We start from the raw sequence: 10,016 nt of genomic DNA on the forward strand, positions 1-10,016 counted from the left end.
GCGGCAGCTCTCCTGGGTGTTATTTTAACGTGGTTTGTCTTGGGGCAAATGGCTGCACTGAATGGACTACTAGCCCGTCTGGGCAGATTCCTGTTTATTTTGAGGCCTCAGTTGGCAGGGAAACAGCAGGTCATGGCTCAGAGACACTCCTCTGCAATCAGAAGACTGCTGGATGAAAAGGAATCCTTTTCTGTTCTGACTTCTGGCATCTCTGCACAGGGTGTAGATGTCTGTCTGTCTGTCTGTCCCTGTTTTGCAAAGCCACTCGAGGCAATGGCCATGCAGTTTAGAGCAGGGGAGGGGCTGCAGAGAGAATATTTCTGCCCTTTCTCACCAGTAGTCAAACCTGTCCCTGCTGAACTAAGCAAATCATCAGGTGGGGTTTCTTCAGTGGACCACGGGCATCATCTTTGTGCCCCTGGCCAGGATGGGGTAAGGAAGAGGGGAAGCTGCTTGTATGAATGACTTGGCTACAACATGAGGAATGAACCTGGACTGAAAGGCTATGGATCAGGAGGTAACTCTGAAGAGACCAAATGGAAACATGATTAATAGTTTCCTATAATTGACAAAGAGTCCTGTTCCTGATGCAGGCATTTGAGCCTGGGAGGTGTCACTGAGAGAGAGAGAGTGTGTGTATGTGCGTACATGCATACAAGCCTGCCCACCTGGTGATTCAGATAGGAGGTACAGATTGACCTGTTGGAACTAGAAATATATTCGCTGGTTTCTCCCTCCTCTGGGAAGGTGGAGATGGAAAACTGTTCTCCGAAGTCATCAGGGAAACTTCATGTGCCTCTGAAGAAAGGAGCTCAGAAAAACTCACCTCCTGCGACAAAGAATTAGAAGCACAGACAAGCATAACTCTGATAATGGATGAAGCACAGCTCTGCTAAAAGGAACTTGAGAGGTACAGGAATAATTGATTTTTCTAAATTTTATTAACAGGAACTTCAGTGAACTGTCAAAGGTCCTTTTGACAAAATTTAAAATTTGCTTTAAAAAAAATAGTAATCTTCTTAAGCATCTGCTCAATTCCGAAGGACCTTCTGGATCATAGATGAAGATATTTTAAATAGTCATCCTCTTAATATTGGAGAATTGTCTTGCTGCTTCCAGAGTGCATGTGAGCTGTTTTTGGCCACATGGAATGATGGGAGGTAAAGTTAGGAAGCCCTAAATCTTCCCTGCAAGCTGCTGTGATTATGGTGGCAATCAAATGTGTGACAACACTCGAACACCAGTAAGTGTGTGAAGCAAGTGTAAGTCATTATTTTAGTGCTGTTTCTTCATTACATCTAGTCGTCAAATGCTATTAAGGAAAAAAAGCCAAAAACCCACACAGCTCCCAGGCAGACACAGGAAAGTGCAATCCCTAGGTACGGATGTAAACCCATTAACTTACTACTCTCAGGTGTCGTTTGGCGGTGTTCCTGTCCAAATACTGGGAAATCATGATTTCTCAGTTCCTTAAAGTACTTAACATAATCCTCCTCAATACTGAATTTTTAATGTTTTAATTTAACATCTCTCAAGTTCCATATTTGTTTCAATTTCCATGTCAAGTGTGTAGATTTATCTTTAAAAAAATTTATTATAGTTTATTTACAATATTGTGTTAATTTCTGCTATACAACAGTGATTCCGTTTTATATACATATATATACACACACGTACACACATATCCTTTTTCATATTCCTTTCATTATGGTTTATCACAGGATATTGAATATAGTTCCCTGTGCCATACAATAGGACTTGTTGTTTATCCATTCTGTATAAAATAGTTTGCATCTGCTACAACTCCAACCTCCCACTGCATCCCTCTCCCTCCTCCCCTTCCCCACGGCAACCACAAGCCTGTTCTCTGCCTGTGAGTCTGTTTCTGTTTCATAGGTAGGTTCATTTGTGCCGTATTTTAGATGCCACATGTAAGTGGTATATGGTGTTTGTCTTTCTCCTTCTAATTTAGTCTACTTAGAATGATAATTTCTAGTTCCATCCGTGTTGCTGCTTATGGCATTATTTCATTCTTTTTTTTGTCTTCGTAGTATTCCATTGTGTATATATGTCATACCTAGATTTATCTTTTAAATAATATATATTCAGATGCATGGAATCATGAGATATGAGATGTTAATGCTTCCTGGCCCTTCTGTTATTTAGCATGGTAAAGAATGGGAGGTTTTCTAGTTTAAAAGTCTGGCCTCAGAATAGCCAGCCCCCTAGCTCTGGGCTAGGAAATAGTCCATGGAAATAATAGCTGTCAAAGCCTCTTGCTAAGCATTCACAAGCCACTAGATCCTATAGGGAGTAAGTAACAGAAACCATAGTGTCCTTCAAAGCTCTGAGACCACTTTCAATGCCATTAAAACCATTTAAGGTTGTGAAGTAATTAAAACTTTATATGTGCACTTACTAGCACTACAGAGGGTAGGTCTGAGAAAACAAGAAAATGACAGATTTGGAGGACCAACAGAAATCCAAGTAGAAGTCTGGTAGGTTTATCCACAGAGGTGTGGCCTTGGCCAGAATCAGCCATGTCTAAATGTTGTGGCTGGTACTGGAGCTGAGATTTTTCCTTCCCTGACCTGAGAGATTGACTTACTACCAAGCACTTCAGCAGTTGCTATTACAGAAAGTGGTTCTAAACCTCTTATAAGAGCTTTAGAAGGACAGGAAAAGTAAAATGTGGCATTTCTATAATTTTTTCTTATTGTGTTCAGTGCCTCTGAAAATCAGGCATAAAACTATCACTTTTTAACTGCACCAACATGAGAGGAACAGAGCATGATAGATTCAACAGGACTCTAAATGTCCACAGGAAATAAATTTTCTTTCTCTCCCGTCATAACACATAAGCCCTGGCTTCTTGTCTTTGAGTCTTGAGGCTGATGTTCAATATTTGCTTTAAAGTTTCCCTGTCATTCATCCTGTTTACATAAACAATGCAGTTATATGAAACGCATACCGGACACTGCATTTTCTTTCTAATCTCGTTTGACCTTGTTTGGACTCAAAAAATTCTATTCAGCTGACAGGAGAAATCAGATGCTGCCTGCCTGTCTCTCTCCCCACAGCAAAGTATTTCCTTCTGTTTATGCTCAATCATGCAATTAAATGAAGGGCACGCTGGCCTCCTGGTGAACCAGTGCCAAGATGACGGAGGGAAGCAATTTGACAAACAGGGCACAGGGAAACACAGCAGACATTCACAGAAAATTGTATTAGTTGCCCAAGGAGACCCAACAGACACAAACATGACCAGAGCTACAGGACAGAAGCGGGGTCCAGAGGTTCTCCAGTGAGAAGGTACCTTGCTCAGATCTCACTGTAACCCAAGGGCAGGAATTTGTCCCAGTTTGTCGGCCTGGCTCTCAGCGACTACAGGAGAGGATGCTTGGAGAGGGTCACACCCATGAGAAGTAGGCTTTCTTTTTCTGATACTGGTACCCATTGCCTAGTCAATGTTTTCCTCGATCTCAGCTTTTCAATTTTACTTTAAAATATTTTATCTTTAAATAAAAGGAATGCTTTGTGTATATATAAAAAATGTACAGTATACAGAGAGGCACAAAATGACCCTCACTAACCCCCTTCTTCCCAAAGATAATCATTATTCACTTTTTTTCTGGATCCTTTGAGGGGAAAAAAATGTCTTTATACACCTGAATGTGTTGTTTAAAAGCAATTTGCTAGGCAGAGTGTCCTGCATTGTTTGTTTTTCACCTAATACTAGATCTTTGCATATGGGTCTGGTCTATCCAGGAGCCAGTATTCCTTGCCTGGCTTGTTGCGGTACCTCCTTGCTGGCTTCCCTGCTTCTGCCCTTACCCTCTGCAGTTCATTCCAGAGGAATCCTGCTAAAAGGTAAATGGGATTGTGTTTATATTTGAACAGAACTGCCCAGTGCCTTTCTCCGGCACTAAGAACAAAAGCTAAGCTTGCTGTCACCACTGACATCTTCAGGTCCATCCCTGATGCGTTTCTCACTGTGCTCTAGCCTCCCTGCTCCTCATACAAGCCAAGTGTGGTCCTGCCTCAGGGCCTTTACACTTCCTGTTCCCTCCACCTGAAGTGCGTGGATTTCTTTTCTGCCCCTCGATTCTTTACATGGCTGTCTCTTCCTTATCATTCTGGTCTCACTTCAGACCCTCCTCCCTGACCACCTGTTCTAAATTAGCCTCTCATAGATCTTTCTTTTCCTTCATAGATCTTATTACTATCTGAGAATTATCATGTTCAGTTATTTGTTGACTAATTTGTGTCCTCCTGACACACACACTAAAATGCTATGTCCATGAGAGGAGCCAGGGATTTTATCTGTCTGTTCAGCCTTATATTTCCAGTACCTAGACCAAGGGTTCTCACATTTGAATGTGCGTCACAGTCACAGACAACCGGGCCTCAACTCCGGACTTTCTCTTCAGAAGGCCTGGAGTGGGCCTGGGAGTTTGCATGTCTGACAAGCTCCAGGCGATCCTGAGGCTGCTGGCTCATGGCCCAGACTTTGAGAACCACAGTCTGCACAGTGCCAGGTACACGGTGGGTGTTGCTTATACATTTATGATGTGAATACACAAGTCTGCACAGAAGGATCTGCTACTTTGTTTGGAATGGCAGTTTTATTTTCAGTTTATCATTTATATTTACTGGACTATAAACCTCCAATTCTTTGTGACAGGAGGGCTCCAAGTTCTGTCAGCTGAAGTGATGTATTAGCTCCATTCATTTGTCAGCAGATGATTAGAAACCTAAAGTGTTACAGGCCCAGGGGAACCAGTGAGAGACATTTATTGTTCTTTGCCTTAGTAACACCTCAAAGCCAAAGGTGGTGGGATTCTCGCTTGACATGTAACAGAGTACTTTCCCTGTGGGTAAGTACTCAGGCCTCCCCTGTATTTGTTTAACAACTATCCTGTTGACTTGGCTTACACCTCAGTGCATTGGAATATATACAATACACACACACACACACACACACACACACACTTTCATATTGAATTTCAGGAACTTACAAGATACCTCAAATCCATTTTGATCTAAAATTTAAAAACTCCTGATCTAATCATTGGCTATGTACTTGGCAAAACAAAGACAACCTGAATCCTCAATTTGTTAAATTCCCGTTTAAAAAAAAAAATTTATGAAATGTAATGAGACAAACCTTAGAGGACAGCATTAGAGGAAATCACTAGGTAATAAGGTTTCCCATCTTAGGTTGGAGAATGCTTTTTGAAGCATATTTTGAAACCCAGAAACAAAAATAGAGTAGTGAGATTGATTCCATAAAACTTAAAATGATCTTTACAAGAAAGAGGAGAATAAGATCCATCTAGTCTAAATTCCAGGGAGAAATCTGCATCCTATGTTTTCCATCTATATTTTTTCCACTTGAATTGTCTGGGGGACCTATAGCCAAGCTCAGTGGGATGAGACATAAGCTTATCAGAGCAGACAGGGTAAGACTACATCCTTCAACAAAGCCATTTTGTCACTTCGTTAATTATTTCATTAGCCATGGTTTGGGTTTTTTTTTTTTTTTTGAGAGATCTTTATTGAGATATAGTTCACATATCACGCAGTTCATCCATTTAAAGTGTGCAGTTAAGTGGTTTTAGCATATTCCCGAAGTGGTGCAACCGTCTCCACTGTCTAACTTAGAACACTTTTGTCATCTCCCAAAGAAACCCTCACACCCATTAGCCATCATTCGTCATCCCCTCCCCGCTCCCGCCAGGCCCACACAACCACCGGTCTACTCTCTGTCTCTCTAGATTTTCCTGTTCTGGCCATTTCGTATAAATGGGATCACATCGTATGGGTTTCTTTTCCTTAAAAAGCATAACGTCTGTAAGGCTTATCCGTATTGTAGCCTGATTCATATTTATCAGAATGCCATTCCTTTTTATTGCCGAGTATTTTATGTGTATGGATGTGTCCCATGTTATTCGTCCATCAGTTAAAGGGTATTTGGCTTGTTTCCTCTGTTTAGATATCATGAGTTATGGTGCTGTGAATGTGTGGTGTCCAAATTTTCATGTTAACATGTTTTTATTTCTCTTGAGTCTAGCAAAGGTTTTTCTCTTAAAGATTTACCCAAAACATTTTACCTAACTTACATAATTCTTTTCATTTTTGTTTTGTTCTATCATGATCACTTGGGGAAGCAAGAAGGCTGGTATCCTAAGGACTTCAGAACTCCTCTGCCCTGAGTTTGAGCCCTCCTTGCTTCTGTGTAATTGGGGGTGTGACTTCATCTCACTGAGCCTCACTTGTGAGGAAGCCAGCTCTCTGATCCTCTCAGGGATACTGTGAGGATTAATGACATAAACCCAGTGGGATCTGCTCTTGAGAAGATACTATGCCACAGGAGTAGGTTCCTGTGTATCAGAGAAACAAGATACCCTCAGGCCAGGCAGGGGCTCCCCAGCACCACAGGTGATGGCATCAGCCAAGAGGCCAGTGGGTGAGTGCAGAGGCACAGAGGGTATAAACAAATACTGTTTACTTGAGATTTGGGTTTCCTCTGCGATCTGAATTTGGTTGCATTCTAAATCCTTCAGATCACCCTCTGCAGGAGGCCCTGGCTTGGTCACCCTGCTCAGAGGGCAGGAGAAAGGTCAGGGCCTTGCTCAGTGATGGGCAGCCATATCAGCAAACAAATTCTAAAGCCCACCCTCCAGCTAACATTTTCCCAGAGACTACTGTAATCAAAGTACCTCCTTTTGTAAAAGTCCTGTACCCTTGATCTTCTTGTTGGCTCTTGGGTAGGGGTATGACCCCTCACCCCTGGATATAGTCTAATAAAGACCCTCCTGTAGAGGCACTGGGAGCACAGGTGGCAGGAGAGGAGGCTAAAATATTTGAGCTTCCTCATGGTCTCTGACCAATCGCCTGTGCCCTTCACTCTTTAAAATCAGGCAGCAGAAAGTGCTATCGATAAACAGGGAATTAATGAGTTTAATAGGAAAGAAGATGGCAGGTTTGCTTGGGCTCTAACTTCCAGACCACCACTTACTAGCTGTCTGATCTAGGACAAGTGACTAAGTTCTCTGAGACTAAAGTAAACGTCTGGATAATAGTGGTACTTCACAGGGTCAGTGTGGGGACTTACTGAGAAGATGCCCATAGGGTCTCTAGTCTATCAGAGCTCTGTCAGTGTTTGTCATGGTTATTATATTACTTGCAAAATAAGAATGAAGGATCTCAAGTAATCTAACCATCCTCTATAAGCTATTTAGTGACAAAGTGAAAGTTGCTCAGTCTTGTCCAGCTCTTTGCAACCCAATGGACTATACAGTCCATGAATTCTCCAGGCCAGAATACTCGAGTGGGTAGCCTTTCTCTTCTGCAGGAGATCTTCCCAGCCCAGGGATCGAACCTAGGTCTCCCACTCTGCAGGTGGATTCTTCACCAACTAAGCCACCAGGGAAACCCCTCCAAGCTATTCAGGGAGGCTGTTTTTATTTTTATTTATTTTTACTAATTGGAAGCACCTAATATGTGTTAGACACAGCAGGTAGGGCTGGGGATGAAACTTAATTTTCCCCAGGAATATAGAATTCAAGTTGGGAGAGAAACTAAGATACATGCAGCTCTTAAAGAGCAGGTAAACAGTGATGGAATGCTGAGGGTCAGCACTGCCCCAGCTCAGAGAAGAGAGGAGCAGAGAAGGTCGGATGGGCCAGATGAGGTGTCGGAGGGAAGGCACTTCAGAGGCCAGCCTTTGAGAGGCAAGATGGGTTCCCATCAGCAGAGCAGAGCAGAGGGAGGCAGAAGTGGACAAGGGTGGGTGAGGGGAAGGCGAGACCCCTGTGAACACAGCCAGGTTGGGGGTCCAGTGGTTCTGGGCATGGTGGGTGGTCTGGGGACTGAGCCAGAGACAAGCCTTCCAATGTCTTTCCCATTCCCAGGAGTCTCTAGGGATGGCATACCATGGGATCTTTTAGTCACCTGTTCTATTAATTATCTTTTCTATGAGACTTTCTGTCACTTATACATTTTTGTGAACTCTTAAGAGGGAGGAAAGAGGAGGGGCTATGTTGGAGGAGTTTTGGCTCTTAATCTGACTGGTCGCCAAAAAAGCAGTCCAAAGTGGTAACTGTTGACCCTAGCCGTCCTGCATCCAGACCCCTTCTTGTATTTGGGGACCAGCCTTTCGTTGCTTTCAGGTCATTTGGTTTTGGGTGGTGATGACTATACCTCTGTGGCACTGGACACAGTTCCCACATTGGTGCAGTGAAATAAGATCCCAGCTAGAACTCTTGGGAAAGGACAGCACCCATTCTTGCAGGGCAGCTGTACCAGTAGGGTATCAGCCCCGAGCTGCTGGGAGCCATCCTCTACCATGATGGGTGGGTCTTCCTGGAAATGGAATGATCCAAGGATGCAAAGCAAGAAATAGAGACTCTGAGACAGATTCAGGACACCATCGTCTGAACACCTGGATCCTACCAAATCAAAACCCTGGCCGTTTCAGTTACATGAGGAAAACATTTCCACCCCTCCTCTTTCTTTTTTTGTGTAAGTCTCTTCAAATTGGATTTCAGCCCGTTGTCACTCAAAGAATCTAGATTTATTCAAGGATTTATCTTGTTCCCACCAGCATTTTGTTGGCTTACCCTTAGCATAGCATTCATAGTCAAGAGCTGTGTCAAGGAAGAACAGTATGTGCATGCAAGCGATGAAGACATCTCTCTGTACCTCCAAACAGGCACAGGTACATGTCACGTGCTTGGGAGGCAGAGACATTAGAAAGAGAACACAAGACTCTGAAAAAAACGTCTTTCTTCTTCTTCCCTTGACTCTGCTTACAGAGCAGTTCTCCCCTAAACCCTTGCTTTTTTCCGAAGAGAAGAATTTTTGGATCTGTTAAATGTATCTTGCAGGGTTTCAAGATGTCAGGAGACAGGGAGGAGGTGAGGGGAAGGGAAACTCTGCAGATGCTCTTCGATCTCATTTGTGTTCTTCCCTTTTGCCCAATTACAAGGAATCAGCTGGCATCTTTTCTTTTTTTATTTCCTATTTGATGCAGAGCTTTTTTTAAAAAAAAACAACAACAACTAAGCATTAACATTACCGTAATGGGATTTGTTAATGATTTTCTGGGAAATATCTTCTTGAATCTCAGCAAAGATAATTCACTTGGTAGCAGCCCTTTCCTGCTTCCCTGCTAAGAATTCAACTCACCCAGTTCTTCCCGGAATCTAGCTAGTGTCTGAATGAGAGAGGGGAGTACAAGGAATGTTTCAGTTCAGCATCCATCACATAGACTCGAGCCTGCCACTGGCTGAGGTCAGGGAGAAGAGGGTGGGGGAGAGCATTCAAGCAGAGCAAAAGCCTGAAGTCAAGCAGAAAGTCCACAGTAATCTGAGCCCCTTGGAGAAACGAATGTACTCACCGCTGCTTTGACTCTGGGGCGCTTTCTTTCTGGGGTGCTAGCAGCTGCGGCAGCCTACGGCGTCCACACTGTCCTAGCAGGACTGCAGCGGGCAGGCCTCTGCGGGAGGAAGGGAGTTCCCATCCTCCATCAGAAGGGAGTGGCCTTCACCAAAGGAGGCGATGCCCTTATTCCCCTAGGGGCCAGACGGTTGGGTCTGCGTGTCCTCTCCTGCTCCCTCTCTGATGTGTATGGAGCTCAGGGGAGCCCCCAGAGGCGGGCTACGTGCAGACCACACACCACACGCGCCCTATTCCAGGTTGTCTCCCCAGCCTTGCGGAGCCTGGGGAGGGAGGCAGCGGAGTGTGGCGTGAAGCCACTCTCTTGGGGCCCTACCAGAGCGGCTAGTGGACCCACAGAAAGCCCAAGGACGAATACTTGCGTATTTATTTCTCCCCTTCTCATGTGATCTTATTTTTGGACCAAACACAAGAGCTATTTGGGGGCTGGACAGCTGCCAGGTGAAAGGACAGTTATCCCATCCAACTTGTCTCCATGCCTCTCTCTGAACTGTCCCTGTTACCTTTCCCCATGTAAGGCAGGAGGGGGAGGCGGGGCTTGCTCTAAACCTTAC

General features: G+C 44.0%; 1 protein-coding gene across 4 annotated transcripts in view; it reads right to left on the reverse strand.

Moving 5' to 3' along the window:
• The window catches only part of FGF1 (fibroblast growth factor 1), a 107,165-nt gene extending 97,365 nt beyond the window's left edge, over nt 1–9,800 (reverse strand). For all 4 annotated transcript variants that reach the window (XM_055556584.1, XM_055556568.1, XM_055556559.1 and 1 more), the window contains exon 1: nt 9,404–9,800. The gene's annotated coding sequence lies outside the window, so the exon portion shown is untranslated. The remainder of the gene's footprint in view (nt 1–9,403) is intronic.
• Between the last annotated feature and the right edge of the window lie 216 nt (nt 9,801–10,016).

The sequence above is a fragment of the Bubalus kerabau genome, chromosome 1 (assembly GCF_029407905.1).
Source record: "Bubalus kerabau isolate K-KA32 ecotype Philippines breed swamp buffalo chromosome 1, PCC_UOA_SB_1v2, whole genome shotgun sequence".
Classification (NCBI taxonomy): domain Eukaryota; kingdom Metazoa; phylum Chordata; class Mammalia; order Artiodactyla; family Bovidae; genus Bubalus; species Bubalus kerabau.